This window comes from Aquarana catesbeiana, linkage group LG05, assembly GCF_042186555.1.
Source record: "Aquarana catesbeiana isolate 2022-GZ linkage group LG05, ASM4218655v1, whole genome shotgun sequence".
NCBI lineage: Eukaryota > Metazoa > Chordata > Amphibia > Anura > Ranidae > Aquarana > Aquarana catesbeiana.
The window spans coordinates 507,167,497-507,186,007 of NC_133328.1; positions in this window are offsets into that span (position 1 = coordinate 507,167,497).

Below are 18,511 nucleotides of genomic sequence, written 5' to 3' on the forward strand. Positions count from 1 at the left end.
GGCGATGTATATCTTTATGAGTCTTGGGTAAAGAATAGAAGGTAGGGGTGCGGGGAAATTTGGTAACCTAACTATTTTATCGTAGGCGCTCTCTCCTATTGCAATTTTTTTACAATGTTGGCAACTATGTGTTTCATGATCCTGTATGTATGCCTGTATAGTGTGCTAGAGAGGCAAGGGACAGTAAGAGGTATTCAATAAAAAAACAACCTGTAAGGTAAAGGCATAATGAGCTAGTATGCATTGCATATTAGCTCATTTTGAAATACTTAACTTAGAACGAAGCAGGATTGGGGCTGTTCTGTGCAAAACCATTGTAAGCCATTGAAATGTGTGCTCTGTGCTCCTTATAGATCCCCTATAGGTATTGCACTCACCCGAACCACTCACCCCACGCAGGGGTATCTCGCTTTCACAGTATCTGCCACTGTGCAGCAATCATGAGATCTTTTTTCCGCTGTGTCAGCTGTATGTTTCCATGCTTGTGGCAGAGGCGGCTCTAGACTTTGTGAGGCCTTAGGAAAAACTTACACATGAGGCCCCACTCACTCCCAGAATGGGAAAAATAATTCAAGGAATGAAAATTAACTGAATTAGGAGGGTACAGTATAGGGGAGTGGAGAGTACAGGGTGCAGGAGGGAACAGTGCAGGGGGTAGTAAGTGGGCACAGTGCAGGGGGCAAGAGGAGATATACAGTATAGGGGCAGTAAGGAATAATAAAAATATATTCTCCTCAAGCAGAGCTCCAAAGGGAAGCTGCTCTCACATATCCTGCATATTCCGGCAGGCTGTCACAGAATGAGAGAAATAAAGGGGGATGGGTGCAGAAAGAAAGAAAGAAAGAAAGCGAGGGGGGTGGAGGAAGAAGGGAAGGAAGGGCATCCCCTACATCAGTGTACTCACTGGGAGGCAGGAGGGACTGGATGGATGGATGGATCAGACTCCACTTTTCCTTTTCTGCTTGCTGGGGTTCAGCTTGAGCGGGGCAGACACTGGAGGAGAGGGTGGGAGAAGGAGGAGCAGAAGCTCTCTCTCCTCTCCTGTCTGGCTGTGCGAGCAGAAGGGGGAGGGGGGAGATCTGTCAGAGCTGACTTTGCCGAGCGGCTCTCCCTGTCTGTGATCCGGAGCTGTACGTGAGCTCCGATCACACGGTAACTTGGTTGCAGCCTGTATCTCTCCCTGTAGCAGAGCGAGGCGACTCAGGACTGTGTGATGGCGGAGATCTCTTCTGCTGGAAGAGGTGTCTCTCTAATTAGGTAAACTAGGTGGCCGAGCAAGGCACCTGTGAGTGCGAGTCCTGAGGCTACCGCCTAATTAGAGAGCCGCCTCTGGCTTGCGGTATAAGGCACATATTTCTCCTTTAGATCTCCCTCCGCATCTCCCACTATCTCTCCGAAGAAAATGCTGTGGGTGTAGTCTCCAATTAATCCACTGCAGGGCGTTGTGCCTGTTCTGTGACAAGAGCCGCGATAAGACACTCCCTCTCCCTGGCAGCCTACAGTAAAAATGGCGCCAATTCAGTGGATAGGCCATCAAGACCTGGCACTTTTGTCCATGGAGAGGTTTTAATTACAGCTCTCACCTTCTCTACCACAATATCTGCATTTAGTGATACTGAGTGTGTCACTGAGAGAGGAGGTAGTGATACTGTGTCTTATGCCCTGTACACACGGTTGGATTTTCCGTTGTCGGAAATTCCGATCGTGTGTACACAAATCCGACACACAAAGTGCCACGCATGCTCAGAATAAATTAAGAGACGAAAGCTATTGGCTACTGCCCCGTTTATAGTCCCGACATACGTGTTTTACGTCACCGCGTTCAGAACGATCGGCTTTTCCGTCAACTTTCTGTGACCGTGTGTATGCAAGACAAGTTTGAGCCAACATCCGTCAGAAAAAATCCATGGATTTTGTTTGTCGAACTGTCCGATCAATGTCCAACCGTGTGTACAGGGCATAAGAGTGATTCCCCACCCTGAGGATCAGTGAAGGCTGCTGTATATAGGAATTGGTAGTACTCACCAAATATAATCGTGATGATTATGGAGTCAAAGTGTATTAGGCTTTTTGGGTCTATTAAACATGCAATGGCAGACACTCATGCTGGGAAAGCCAACCACGGTATTGTTTGGCTTTAAGCCACATTTCTCTGTGCTCTGCAGTCAAGTATCTTTTATACAGTACATATGCTTCTTGACTTGTTCATATGCCTCAGTGTATTTTTGCTTACTCAGTTTTTTCTGAGGTTGCATAGACTAGGATGCTACCACATTTTTAGCAGTTTTTAACAGTTTCCCAAAAACAATACAGGGTAAAAGACATTAGCTAGTATTGCAGATAGCATATTAATTCCACCATTGTTTGAGATTAGCTTTGAAGGTATCATCTAACATTAAATACACTCGGAATATCTAAACCACAGGTGTACAAGGTACCTTAAGTCCTCCTTAGGCTCCATTCACACTAGCACGTTTTTTGATGCATTTTGCAGAAATGCATGGGAATTTTTTAACATGGGTTCCTATGGAACATGTTCACATCAATGCATTTTTGTACCTCTGCGTTTTTGGAAAGGGTCAGGGACTTTTTTTTCATGCATGTAATAGAATTCAATGGACCAGCATCAAAAACGCAAGTAGAGCGTTTTTCCATAGGAACCCATGTTAAAAAATTCCCATGCATTTCTTCAAAATGCATCAAAAAACGCGCTAGTGTGAATGGAGCCTAAGACCATATAAACTAGTGCATGATCCATTGCACCTGTTGGTACAGCTTTAATTCTGGGGAGCAAGGAAGGAGACATGAGAAATATGTCTATGCGGGACTTTTCCCTGTGCACCTGGGAGTAGTACATAAAGTCTCTCCCTAGGTGAAAAACCCTACATTCATCCTCCAAGCTGGTGGCAACCAACAAAGTAGTAAAATGTTTGTCCTGTGCACAAGGTGACCCGTGGGTAACTTTTGATTTCCGGCAAGTGGTCCTTTGATGAGTAGGCCGTGGCAATAAAATCATCAAAAGAAGAAATCCTGTGGTTTATGTGGAGAGGTTAGATTAATAAGCGCTAGAAAAAGTTTTATTGTCAGAATTGGGGTCATAAATGTTGATAACGGTGAGAATTAAACTGCAGTGTCCCCTGATAACATCTACTCTTCTCAGTGATGTTAACTTTTAATTTGGAGTGGGAATGGCTTGGGAATAAGAAGGACGAACCTTGCATTACGACTTATAGCTTGTCCTGTGCTTGTGCACAGGACAAGCATTTTACCCACTGCTGTACTAACTCATGTTTTTTGCACCTTAATCTTTTTTTAAAGTCTCAGAATCTGAGTTCAGTTGTTGAGGGATTTAAATCCTTTTACACTCCATGTGATTATTTTCATTTCAACTTTATCTGATATTTGGTGAAGTACCATCACTGCCCATTTTGATGAGGGGAAATCCCTTCTTTGATAGAAAAATAATGGTTGCTAGTTTCTGTAAATAGGACATATAACTGGTGCATATAACTAACAAATAACATAGCATGCTGTATATGGTTGTAGATGACCTTTTTTCACATAAAGATGTACCTGAAGGCAACAAGTGGTTATGCTAAGTTAAAAGACCAAAGGAAACATGGCTGCAGCAAAATGATGTAAAACATATGTAGTGCTTACCCCCAAAGGAGCGGCTGATTAATTATTATATCCGTAATTCACGTTTTCCACCTGACCCATTTTCCACCTGACCCATCGCAGCCCATACAATCAGAAACAGTCCATATTGCATTTTTCTCTTGCTTTTTTTAAGTAACATGAACTGGGATAGGAGAAGGGTTTTCTGAGATGCTCTTTTGTTGCTTTGTAATCTTTTCTTTGCCTCTCATGCAAAGAATCATTGCGGATAATAAGAAATCACTTTATGTGATTTCTTCATCAGGGAAGATGGAAGTAGATTTGATAGAGAATAATTGATAAAGAGTCACTCTGAATAACTTCTTCATCTGCAGAACTTTTCAAGAACAGTCTGTATCTCTATATGTGTACTAGTAGCTTTACCGCCACCTGTTTACCACTACTTCCCATCTGCATAGTACTTCCAAGTTGAGCTAAAGAAAAGTCACTCTGAATAACTCCTCCCGCTTGACTGATTGGAATCCCGAGACATTGTTGAACCCAAAGTCACAGGCCATCACCACCTGTCTCACTGACTTGCGTACCAACATCCCTCAGCCTCTGGCAGTACCCTTCCCTTGGGCTTTCACTCACGTGATCAATAGTCCATGTGCCACTCATAAACGATCGATCGCCCAGTTTCCTTCCACTTAGTTGCTACTTCTTCCGCAATGATTCTTTCATCCCTTTCCTCCTTTCTGGCATGCTCCCTTCCCGCAGGGGCAGCCAACGACACCAGCGACTACATGCTGTATGGTGTCATCTACTCCTCTATGGGTGCCGGTTCCCCACCCTCCTCACAAGGGGGGGGCTCCGTTGGCTCCCTGGAGGGGGAACCTCTCCCCTCCGGGAACCAGGCTGGGCTTCTCTCCAAACTCGAACTCCTGACTCACCATGTGACCCAGCTTTTTATATGAGAGTCCTGCCTCCTGCCAAACAAATTAATGATTGGCCAGAACTCGCATACAAACTACTTGTCACTCAGATCCCAAATAAACAAACAGGCCTGCTATATGGTACAAGCCTGCCTAAATTTACCTGAAATTGTAAGCTAACAAAAAGGTCACCTACATAAAGGTAGGTGCCCGCTACACATAGATCTTCCATCCCAGCCAGGAAAGCCAGAAAATGTGAAACACATCATAAAGTCAGTGCTGTCAAAGTCATAAAGAGCTTAGTCATAGGGAGGCTAAAACCCATCATGCAATAGTATTTAGCCCCTCTAAAAGTAACATTAGACCCAATGGGCAATCATGGTGTAGCTTCCTCTACTTGCCCAGTTTAGGGTGAATTTTTGCAAGGTGAGGGAAGTAGTGAGTCCCTGAGAGTATGGAAAAAACTGATTGGCCTGTTCAGCAGTTTTGAAAGCAGTAGTGTTGCTATCAGGCATGTGAATGCAAGGGAAGGCAGGGGAAGTTAAAGCAAACATAAGGTAATTCTCCTCTTCTTCACCAGGTTTTGACAGACCTTGTTGAAAGCCTTCATCTGTCTAGTGTGGTCAGCTGATTAGCGTCAAAGATCAACAGTTTATATCTTCCAGTAATTAGGCTAAGTTGCGTGCAGTATGCCTAGATTATATGCACTGTGTTAGAAAAGTCCAAGTATCGTGCAATAACTGGGCAATAGGATGTAATGTTTTCTCCAGGTGAAGCCAACTTGGTGCACCCATTCTACATTATCCAATCTTGAGATGCCTAACGCCTGTGAAAAGGTGACATTGTGTACACGGTGTGACAAGTTGATTAAGGCGGTAAGTTGTGTCCAGGGCTGGTGCAAGAATTTTTAACGCCCTAGGCGAAACCTCATTGTGCCGCCCCCTGGCTCTGCTCCTGGAGTTTTTTTGTGGTGCCTCTGCACCTATTTCTTCAGCCGTGGTCCGCACCTGCCCCTCTGGACCTGGCTTGAAGACAAATAGTGGCAATACAGCACCCCTTTTTCACAGACCTCTTTGCATCCAAGTCCCCAAATTTACATCACAGCCCCCTTTACATCAATGCCCTCTTTCCCCTTTCACCTCGCAGCCCCCCTCCTTACATCAGAGACCTTCTCCCTTTACATCAGAGTCCTCAGCCCCCCTTCCTTGCATCCAAGTCCCCTTCACATCCCCTTTCTTTGCACCTCAGTCCCCTTCACAGCCCCCCTTGTACCCCAGTCCCCTTTAAACCCCTCCCCTTTACTTGTAACCCAGTCCTCTTTACAGCCCCCCTTTACTTGCACCCCAGTCCCCCACAGCCCCCCTCCTTGCATCCCAGCCCCTCCTCCCTTTTATCTCAGTTCCCTCCACAACCCTACACCTTGTATCCCAGTCCCCTCAAAGGCCCCTCATTTTATCCCAGTCTCCTCCCCAGCCCCCCTCATTGTATCCCAGTCCCCTCCACAGCCCCCCTCCTTGTATCCCAGTCTCCTCCACAGCCCCCCTCCATATATCTCAGTTCCCTCCACAGCCCCGCTCCTTGAATCACAATCTCCTCCACAGCCCCCTCCATATTACCTCCACAGCCCCGCTCTTTGTATCCCAATCTCCTCCACAACCCTGCTCCTTGTATCCCAATCTCCTCCACAGCCCCCCTCCTTATATCCCAGTCTCCTCCACAGCCCCCCTCATTGTATCCCAGTCCCCTCCACAGCCCTCCTCCTTGTATCCCAGTCTCCTCCACAGCCCCCCTCCTTGTATCTCAGTTCCCTTCACAGCCCCGCTCCTTGAATCCCAATCTCCTCCACAGCCCCCCTCCATGTATCTCTGTTCCTTCCACAGCCCCGCTCCTTGTATCCCAATCTCCTCCACAACCCCACTCCTTGTATCCCAATCTCCTACACACCACCCCTCCTTATATCCCAATCTCCTCCACAGCCCCCTCCTTGTATCCCAGTCCACTCCACAGCCCCCCTCCTCGTATCCCAGTCCACTCTACAGCCCCCCTCCTCGTATCCCACTCCACTCTACAGCCCCCCTCCTCGTATCCCACTCCACTCCACAGCCCCCCTCCTCGTATTCCAGTCTCCTCCACAGCCCCATCCTTGTATCCCAGTCCCCTCCACAGCCCCCCTCCTTGTATCCCAGTCTCCTCCACAGCCCCCCTCCTTGTATCCCAGTCCCCTCCACAGCCCCCCTCCTTGTATCCCACTCTCCTTCACAGCCCCCCTCCTCATATCCCAGTCTCCTGCACAGCCCCCCTCCTTGTATCTCAGTCTCCTCCACAGTCCCCCTCCTTGTATCCCAATTAGGGATGAGCCGAACACCCCCCTGTTCGGTTCGCACCAGAACATGCGAACAGGAAAAAAGTTCGTTTGAACACGCGAACACCGTTAAAGTCTATGGGACACGAACATGAATAATCAAAAGTGCTAATTTTAAAGGCTAATATGCAAGTTATTGTCATAAAAAGTGTTTGGGGACCTGGGTCCTGCCCCAGGGGACATGGATCAATGCAAAAAAAAGTTTTAAAAACGGCCGTTTTTTCAGGAGCAGTGATTTTAATAATGCTTAAAGTCAAACAATAAAAGTGTAATATCCCTTTAAATTTCGTACCTGGGGGTTGTCTATAGTATGCCTGTAAAGGGGCGCATGTTTCCTGTGTTTAGAACAGTCTGACAGCAAAATGACATTTTGAAGGAAAAAACTCATTTAAAACTACCCGCGGCTATTGCATTGCCGACAATACACATAGAAGTTCATTGATAAAAATGGCATGGGAATTCCCCAAAGGGGAACCCCGAACCAAAATTAAAAAAAAAAAATGACGTGGGAGTCCCCCTAAATTCCATACCAGGCCCTTCAGGTCTGGTATGGATATTAAGGGGAACCCCGGCCAAAATTTAAAAAAAAAAATGACGTGGGGTTCCCCCTAAATTCCATACCAGACCCTTCAGGTCTGGTATGGATTTTAAGGGGAACCCCGCGCCAAAAAAAAAAAAAAAAAAAACGGCGTGGGGTCCCCCCAAAAATCCATACCAGACCCTTATCCGAGCACGCAACCTGGCAGGCCGCAGGAAAAGAGGGGGGGACGAGAGTGCGGCCCCCCCCTCCTGAACCGTACCAGGCCACATGCCCTCAACATTGGGAGGGTGCTTTGGGGTAGCCCCCCAAAACACCTTGTCCCCATGTTGATGAGGACAAGGGCATCATCCCCACAACCCTGGCCGGTGGTTGTGGGGGTCTGCGGGCGGGGGGCTTATCAGAATCTGGAAGCCCCCTTTAACAAGGGGACTCCCAGATTCTGACCCCCCCCTGTGTGAAATGGTAAGGGGGTACAAAAGTACCCCTACCATTTCACTAAAAAACTGTCAAAAATGTTAAAAATGACAAGAGACAGTTTTTGACAATTCCTTTATTTAAATACTTCTTCTTTCTTCTATCTTCCTTCATCTTCTGGTTCTTCTGGTTCTTCTGGCTCTTCTGGTTCTTCCTCCGGCGTTCTCGTCCAGCATCTCCTCCGCGGCGTCTTCTATCTTCTTCTCCTCGGGCCGCTCCGCACCCATGGCATGGGGGGAGGCTCCCGCTCTTCTCTTCTTCTTCATCTTCTTCTCTTCTTCTCTTCTTCTCTTCTTCATTTTCTTCTCCAGGCCGCTCCGCATCCATGCTGGCATGAAGGGAGGCTCCCGCTGTGTGACGGCGCTCCTCGTCTGACAGTTCTTAAATAACGGGGGGCGGGGCCACCCGGTGACCCCGCCCTCCTCTGACGCACGGGACATGACGGGACTTCCCTGTGGCATTCCCCGTGACGTCACAGGGAAGTCCCGTCAAGTCACCGTGCGTCAGAGGGGGGCGGGGTCACCGGGTGGCCCCGCCCCCGTTATTTAAGAACTGTCAGACGAGGAGCGCCGTCACACAGCGGGAGCCTCCCGCCATGCTACCATGTGTGAGGAGCGGCCCGGAGAAGAAAATGAAGAAGAGAAGAAAAGAAGAAGAGAAGAAGATGAAGAAGAAGAGAAGAGCGGGAGCCTCCCCCCATGCCATGGGTGCGGAGCGGCCCGAGGAGAAGAAGATAGAAGACGACGCTGAGGAGATGCTGGACGAGAACGCCGGAGGAAGAACCAGAAGAGCCAGAAGAACCAGAAGATGAAGGAAGATAGAAGAAAGAAGAAGTATTTAAATAAAGGAATTGTCAAAAACTGTCTCTTGTCATTTTTAACATTTTTGACAGTTTTTTAGTGAAATGGTAGGGGTACTTTTGTACCCCCTTACCATTTCACACAGGGGGGGGCCGGGATCTGGGGGTCCCCTTGTTAAAGGGGGCTTCCAGATTCCGATAAGCCCCCCGCCCGCAGACCCTCACAACCACCGGCCAGGGTTGTGGGGATGAGGCCCTTGTCCTCATCAACATGGGGACAAGGTGTTTTGGGGGGCTACCCCAAAGCACCCTCCCAATGTTGAGGGCATGTGGCCTGGTACGGTTCAGGAGGGGGGGCCGCACTCTCGTCCCCCCCTCTTTTCCTGCGGCCTGCCAGGTTGCGTGCTCGGATAAGGGTCTGGTATGGATTTTTGGGGGGACCCCACGCCGTTTTTTTTTTTGGCGCGGGGTTCCCCTTAAAATCCATACCAGACCTGAAGGGTCTGGTATGGAATTTAGGGGGAACCCCACGTCATTTTTTTTTTTAAATTTTGGCCGGGGTTCCCCTTAATAACCATACCAGACATGAAGGGCCTGGTATGGAATTTAGGGGGACTCCCACGTCATTTTTTTTTTTTAATTTTGGTTCGGGGTTCCCCTTTGGGGAATTCCCATGCCATTTTTATCAATGAACTTCTATGTGTATTGTCGGCAATGCAATAGCCGCGGGTAGTTTTAAATGAGTTTTTTCCTTCAAAATGTCATTTTGCTGTCAGACTGTTCTAAACACAGGAAACATGCGCCCCTTTACAGGCATACTATAGACAACCCCCAGGTACGAAATTTAAAGGGATATTACACTTTTATTGTTTGACTTTAAGCATTATTAAAATCACTGCTCCTGAAAAAACGGCCGTTTTTAAAACTTTTTTTTGCATTGATCCATGTCCCCTGGGGCAGGACCTGGGTCCCCAAACACTTTTTATGACAATAACTTGCATATTAGCCTTTAAAATTAGCACTTTTGATTTCTCCCATAGACTTTTAAAGGGTGTTCCGCGGCATTCGAATTTGCCGCGAACACCCCAAATTGTTAGCTGTTCGGCGAACTTGCGAACAGCCAATGTTCGAGTCGAACATGAGTTCGACTCGAACTCGAAGCTCATCCCTAATCCCAATCTCCTCCACAGCCTCCATCCTTGTATCCCAGTCCCCTCCACAGCCCCCTCCTTGTATCCCACTCTGCTCCACAGCCCCCCTCTTCATATCCTAGTCTCCTCCACAGTCCCTCTCCCCCCTTCTTGCACCTCACTCCCTTTCATAGTCCCCACCTTTCTGGCATCCCAGTACCCTTTACAGCCATCTTCTTTTTTTGCAACACAGTTCCATTTATGCCAGCACCCCCTCCCTTACCTCACTCAGCATGTAGAAGACAGAGGATGTGGCATGCTTGAGCAGAGGGCAAGAGCTGTCCAATTTTCCATTTAACAGACAGACAATTGCTTGCTTGGACCGCCCCTAGCAACAAAATCACAAGCTTTTTACCGTGAAACTTTGGACAGCTCCTGCCTTCTGCTCGGACATTCTGTCTTCTACCTGCAAGGATGAGAGTGGTGGCGGGGGCAAGGAGGAGTTACAAGGGAGAGGAGAGGACACCCTGGCAGGCTGAACTACCTGCACATGCACTCCCACCCCCCCTCACCCCCTCCAGCAGCGATACTCTGCAGCCAGCACTGAAACTACTGCAGGGAGCTCAGTCTGCACTGCAGCACCACCGGCTCATCTACCTGAGCAGAAGGCCGGCAGGAGCAGTTATCTTGGAAGCGGCATTACCTTCTCCCGAGTCCAAATTGAGCGTCCTTGGGGTGGAATGGGAATAGGGGTGGGGATTGGAGTTCTCGTGTCGTTTCAGGCAGTCTGCCCGACAGCACGGCTGAAGTACTCACTCCTCACCGTCGCATGTAGCCAGCGCAGTGCCCCCTACTGATGTGTGCTCTAGGCCGGCGCCTACCTTGCCTATTGGTAGCTCTGGTTGTGTCAGGGTGGAGCTCAAGGTCACAAATCTAGTCCATTGGGTGTCTGAGCCAGAAATAGCATCTATGTTTATCTACTCACTTTTCCTTTTGGGTACAACGGATACTTCAAGAGTTTGTATCGACATCAGCGAGGCATGAAATAAATGTTGTTTTTAGATGGCTTTTTCATTTTCTTTTTGGACAGCATGTAAACTTACTGTTTAATATAACCAATATTGTCTTCATAGACTGCAGGAAAAAAAGCAAAATAATATATATCCCTGGGGAATGGTGGCAATTTAGATGTATCTTTCAACATAAGAAATAACAATATTAGATGGCATTTCCTGATATATTTTCTTTGCTTGTCTTGCTGTTTTCACATTCTCTGTGTCTGTACATGGGCATATGGAGGACATGGACACAAGTCTGGGGCGATAAAGTATATTTGAGTTAAAATAATCTATATCCTAAAGACACTTGCAAAACCTCTGTAGGAAACCTTTGGTTGTTTTCACACTGGTAAAGAAAGCATAATAAATGTATCTATAAATGTCCTTGTAGCCCAGTGAACAGGAGAACTTAATATCTCCCTAGCTTTACACGATGGGCTGTAATTCCATCAGCTTCAGCTTACACTTCAGGCTGTTTTTAAAACAAACTGTACTTTTCTGTTTTAGAATTAGCTTTACTGTAAACTTTTTTGCAAGCATTATTATGTTCTACCTCTGAATGATGTCGATTTTATTAATGTAAATGTTCCACATACAATAGCAAGAAATAATAACAATGAAAATTCACCAGAAAATACATAATTTATTATAGTACTTATGCTTAAAAACTGGAGAAGTGAGACAATATCTAAGTAAAATCGTATTTTTACAATCCATTAAAACCACAAAATCTATGCTACACTAGAAGCTAATAAGATACAGTGCTGTAATTGCCTACAATATTATTATTAAAATGTACTAAATAACTCAGATGTGATCTTACATATTCTCTAAACTATAACATAAAGTTTATAAAAAGTTTCCTACATTGTACCCGTTCCCACTTCACTTCCACAGACTAGATGATCGGAGCAGAAATTTTCTCCCTTGCCCCATGGTCTGCAACCTTCTGGGAGACATCATAGGTCCCAGGACTCGGAGGCTGCAGGACCATGAATACAGAGCAGTGTGGCAAACACGTGTGCTGTGGGAAGCCTCAAGGAGTCATAGCTGGCTTCCCTTAATAAAAGAGCCATCCTGGGTGAGGACAGAGCTGGATTCCTGGACAGGTAAATGTCCATTTTGTAGTTGCTGACTTTTATAAGACTTAAGATTCTCTTTAACCCCTTTGTGCTAGCGCCTCCCAGCCCTTTAAGGGATTTCAGATGCCGGGAGGCGGGGCAGGGTTTATGCTCACATGACCGATCTGATTGGCTGTCACATGATCAAAAAACTCCCAATCGCAAGAAGCGATCAGGAGCATTCTGTTAGACACTGGTAACTGCGCCGGGAGCGCTCAGGGAGCGCAGACTCAGCACAGCTGTGTCTGCTAATTGGTACGCAAATATGCTGTCTCTCTGTGCCAGGGCCCACCTGCCAAGAGGCCGCATATTTGTGTGTTGTCGATGCCTAGGGGTTAAGTGTGTATTTTTTGCCACCATTGATGTTGTACAAGATGATGGGCCTGGCTCATCCTATGACACTAATATTTATTGAATGCATCCCTGAAATTTTACAAAATGGATTGTGGAGAGAGGGTTTAAGAGAGGGAAGTGGGCCCTAATAGAAGTTGGGCTTTAAAGCAGGACTTTAGTTACAGAGTTAAAAAATAATAGCTAATTCAAAGATATAAAAAAAATCATTTCTGCAATACTTACTTAACTCAGAGCTTTTCCCCACATCACTTTTTTTCTGCCCCTAGATGTCTGCAGACTTCCAGATTGAATGACAGCCAGTATCACTAAACCCACTTCTTCTGGTGTGCTAAAAGTGGAAAGCATCTCTTGAAGAAGTAGTTTGTTTGCTACAACACCTAAGGACTTCATGAAATGTTCTGTCTACCCCATGTGGTAGCACGGCTTTCCTTGATATGCATCTTCTTTATTATTTAGGTTGTGGATTAGACCCATTTTATAATGTTTTATTTGCACACCTACGTAACAGCATCCCATCCTAATTGTGACACTTATATTACTAAGATTTATGTATAGATGTTCAGTAGCATGTGATATATATTTATAAGTGATAATATATATATATATATATATATATTTATAAGTGATCTCTTGCACACACTGTTTGGCCATTTCTCATTATTTACTTGAATGTTTGTATAAGACGTGGATCTTCTTTAAAAATGACTTACTTAAACCTGAATTTGAGTTTGTATTATTAGAATTATTATGATGGTGAGTCTTTATGTTTTTTTGTTATATATATACCTTTTGTTTTTTTTTATTACCATATGTTGTTCATAAATGTAGTCATTGTGAATGCAGCATCATGTGTTCTGGTGTCACTGAAAAACTTGCTCATTGAATAGCCTACTTATGGAAAATCTTTGCAAAATGTTTAATATTGCTTGCCCAGGATGACAGAAAACTGTTGTAAATCATTAGCTAAATGTGGGGCAACCTGACAATTTCTAATTTATTGTACCCTGTTTTGTTATTAACTACCTCAATACTGCTGCATCATAAAGAATTAGTCTAAGGTGCTCCAGATGAATATAACGGACAATCAGTGGAAAAATGCGTGCATTCTAACGCACAAGTGTTCTATTAGCACCAAGATGCAAGAAATGTCATACAAGTTGCTAACAAATTGGTATGCAACCCCAGCAAAACTCCATGTGTGGAATCCACAGTCCTCGAGCACTTGTTGGAGATGTGGGAGTGACACAGGCACCCTCATTCACATTTGGTGGCATTGTCCATAACTGACCACGTACTGGCATAAGATCAGGGAATTAAGCAAATTACGGAAACCAGATTAGTACTCAATGCCGCCTGCTGTCTACTACATATCTCAAACTTCCCAATCAAGCGCTACAAAAAATCGTTAACCAAACACTTATTAAATGCTGCTAAAGCACTGATCCCCATTCTCTGGAAGACTACACGAGTACCATCTGTATCAGTGGTTGGACCAGGTCTCGGACATCTGTGTGATGAAAGAGACGCTGGCACATTTCTCCGATAGAATGGAAAAATTTCACAAAACCTGGTCACCATGGTTTGAATTTCATTTTTCAAATGCATACAACTTGCTGAAGTCTGGTTGATAAGGCCTAACATTCTCTTTACAAGTTTGGGCTGGATGGGCCAATGTATCTCTGGAAGTATCTTCACTAATCTTATTGAACACCTGATATTGTTACGACAGTGTTAGTAATAATAAATCTAGTTACATTTGCTAACTATACCTGTATTCTCCAACTACTTTATAGGGCTTCTCAATCCTCCTCCCTACTTTCTTTATTCATTACTTTTCTATACTAAGAGTCATCTTATCCAAAATGTCTCAAGCGTAACATATGGAATATACTTGTTATCCGATAAACTTAATTGGCTGTGAATTAAGTGGGCCACACGCTAGCTAAGTACTCCAGGGACTTTTTTTGACAACTTTCTAAAATGCTTCCAAAGTTTTGGTATGTATTGTTGCACTATTATTCCAGGAGTGAAATAATGAGAGATACCAATGTTAATCGATATGTTATCGAGTTGCAACGTCATACCTCCCTGCATTCATGCCCATTGTCAAGTGCTCCTTACATAGGGGAGCCGTAGCTGCAGGATTATATGACTGGATTAAAAATAAATAAGTGTCACAGATCTTTCTTATACAGGGTGGGCAAGATAGGTGGAGGGGTGCCTCTATCCCCTGAAGATGCTGTTTGCAGAGAAAAGCGTTGGGTGGGGCCGAACATATGACGTCTTTATGCATGCTAGCTGGAATCCGGCTGTGCTTATCATTTGTTACATGTCTGTGATTGTCTTCTTATTGTAATTACACCATATTGTCAACATGAACTTTAATGGCATCCCAGTCTTAGTCTGTAGCGTTCAATATTGAGTTGGCCCACCCTTTGCAGCTATAATAGCTTCAACTCTTCTGGGAAGGCTGTCCACAAGGTTTAGGAGTGTGTCTATGGGAATGTTTGACTATTGTTCCAGAAGCCTATTTGTGAGGTCAGGCACTGATGTTGGACAAGAAGGATGAGAAGGCCTGGCTCGCAGTCTCGCAGTCTCCGCTCTTATTCATCCCAAAGGTGTTCTATCGAGTTGTGCAGGCCAGTCAAGTTCCTCCACCCCAAACTCGCTCATCCATATGTTTGCTTTGTGCACTGGTCCAAATCATTTGGTGGAGAGGGCATTATGGTGTGGGCATGTTTTTCAGGGTTCGGAGTTGGGCTAGGCCCCTTTGTTCCAGTGACGGGAACTCTTAAGTAGTCAGCATACCAAGACATTTTTGACAATTTCATGCTCCCAACTTTGTGGTTCGGTTTGGGGATGTTCCCTTCCTGTTCCACCATGACTGCGCACCAGTGAACAAAGCAAGGTCCATGAAGACATGGATGAGCAAGTTTAGGGTGGAGGAACTTGACTGGCCTGCACAGAGTCCTGATCTCAACCCGATAGAACACCTTTGGGATAAATTAGAGCGGAGACTGCGATCCAGACCTTTTCATCCAACATCAGTTCAAAGGCAGACGGCCCAATACTTTTGACATTATAATGTACATTACCTTATTAAAAGTCAGAGATAGCAATATCTACCTACTATTATCTACTATCTACTAGTTGTTGTACATGTATTCATGTCCAATTTGGAATATCATATATTTTCCTGTATTATGTGGCTGTATTTACTATTTTTTTGTGGGCTCTTTTGCATTCCAGCTTATCTGTGCTAGCTATGGGCTGCTGATTCCATGGATTCTCTTTTGCCCCAGTGCCCGCCCAGGGAGTATCAATCTATGTGTGCTCCCTTACTTAGGCAAGGTGGGAGCATTTATTTCTTATGGATGTTTATGGAATCAGATATGGTTTGGTAAAATACATGTGTGCTAACCACCCTGGACCATTTGGCTGGCCAAAGATCAGAGCACTTTTTGCGATTCGGCACTTTAACTGACAATTGCGCGGCCATGTGACGTTGCACCCAAACAAAATTCACGTCCTTTTTTTCCCACAAATAGAGATTTCTTTTGGTGGTATTTGATCGCCTCTGTGGTTTTTATTTGTTGCGCTATAAACACAAAAAGAGTGACAATTTTGAAAAAAACGCAATTTTTTTTACTTTTTGCTATAATAAATACCCTCCAAAAATATATTAATTTTTTTTTTCCCTCAGTTTAGGCCGATACATATTCTTCTACATATTTTTAGTAAAGAAAATTGCAATAAGCGTATATTGATTGGTTTGCGCAAAAGTTATAGCGTCTACAAAATAGGGGATAGTTTTATGGCTTTTTTATTATTATTTTTTTTTTACTAGTAATGGTGGCAATCTGCGATATTTATCAGGATTGTGACATTATGGCGGACACGTCGGACAATTTTGACACATTTTTGGGGCCATTGGCATTTTTACAGTGATCAGTGCTATAAAATTGCATTGATTACTGTAAAAATGTCACTGGCAGTGAAGGGGTTAACCACTAGGGGCAGTGAAGGGGTTAAGTGTATCCTAGTACGTGTTCTAACTAGGGATGAGCCGAACACCCCCCTGTGCGGTTCGCCCCAGAATATGCGAACAGGAAAAAAGTTTGATCGAACACGCGAACACTGTTAAAGTCTATGGGACACGAACATGAATAATCAAAAGTGCTAATTTTAAAGGCTTATATGCAAGTTATTGTCATAAAAAGTGTTTGGGGACCTGGCCGTTTTTTCAGGAGCAGTGATTTTAATAATGCTTAAAGTCAAACAATAAAAGTGTAATATCCCTTTAAATTTCATAGCTGGGGGGTGTCTATAGTATGCCTGTAAAGGGGTGCATGTTTCCCATGTTTAGAACAGTCTGACAGCAAAATGACATTTCAAAGGAAAAAAGTCATTTAAAACTACTCGCGGCTATTGCATTGCCGGTCCGACAATACACATAAAAGTTCATTGATAAAAACGGCATGGGAATTCCCCACAGGGGAACCCCGAACCAAAATTTAAAAAAAAAATGACGTGGGGGTCCCCCTAAATTCCATACCAGGCCCTTCAGGTCTGGTATGGATATTAAGGGGAACCCCGGCCAAAATTTAAAAAAAAAAATGATGTGGGGGTCCCCCTAAATTCCATACCAGACCTGGGGTCTGGTGTGGATTTTAAGGGGAACCCCGCACCAAAATTTAAAAAAAAAACAGCGTGGGGTCCCCCCAAAAATCCATACCAGACCCTTATCCGAGCATGCAACCTGGCAGGCCACAGGAAAAGAGGGAGGGATGAGAGAGCGGCCCCCCCTCCTGAACCGTACCAGGCCACATGCCCCCAACATTGGGAGGGTGCTTTGGGGTAGCCCCCAAAAACACCTTGTCCCCATGTTGATGAGGACAAGGGCCTCATCCCCACAACCCTGGCCGGTAGTTGTGGGGGTCTGAGGGCAAGGGGACCCCCAGATCCTGGCCCCCCCCTGTGTGAAATGGTAAGGGGGTACAAAAAACTGTCAAAAATGTTAAAAATGACAAGAGACAGTTTTTGACAATTCCTTTATTTAAATGCTTCTTCTTTCTTCTATCTTCCTTCATCTTCTTCTTCTTCTTCTGGTTCTTCTGGCTCTTCTGGTTCTTCCTCCAGTGTTCTCGTCCAGCATCTCCTCTGCGGCGTCTTCTATCTTCTTCTCCTCGGGCCGCTCCGCACCTATGGCATGGGGGGAGGCTCCCGCTCTTCTCTTCATCTTCTTCTCTTCTTCATCTTCTTCTCTTCTTCTCTTCTTCTCTGGGCCGCTCCGCATCCATGCTGGCATGGAGGGAGGCCCCCGCTGTGTGACGTGTCTCCTCTTCTGACGGTTCTTAAATAATGGGGGGCGGGGCCACCCGGTGATCCTGCCCCTTCTGACGCACGGTGACTTGACGGGACTTCCCTGTAACGTCACGGGGAATGCCACAGGGAAGTCCCGTCATGTCCCGTGCGTCAGAGGGGGGCGGGGTCTGGGGGTCCCCTTGTTAAAGGGGGCTTCCAGATTCTGAAAGGGGAATATTTGTATATATATATATATATATATATATATATACAGTGGGGATGGAAAGTATTCAGACCCCCTTAAATTTTTCACTATATATATATATTTCACTATACTATATTGCAGCCATGTGCTAAAATCTTTTAAGTTCATTTTTTTCCTCATTAATGTACACACAGCACCCCATATTGACAGAAAAACACAGAATTGTTGATATTTTTGCAGATTTATTAAAAAAGAAAAACTGAAATATCACATGGTCCTAAGTATTCAGACCCTTTGCTGTGACACTCATATATTTAACTCAGGTGCTGTCCATTTCTTCTGATCATCCTTGAGATGGTTCTACACCTTCATTTGAGTCCAGGTGTGTTTGATTATACTGATTGGACTTGATTAGGAAAGACACACACCTGTCTATATAAGACCTTACAGCTCACAGTGCATGTCAAAGCAAATGAGAATCATGAGGTCAAAGGAACTGCCTGAAGAGCTCAGAGACAGAATTGTGGCAAGGCACAGATCTGGCCAAGGTTACAAAAAAAGTATGCTGCACTTAAGGTTCCTAAGAGCACAGTGGCCTCCATAATCCTTAAATGGAAGACGTTTGGGACGA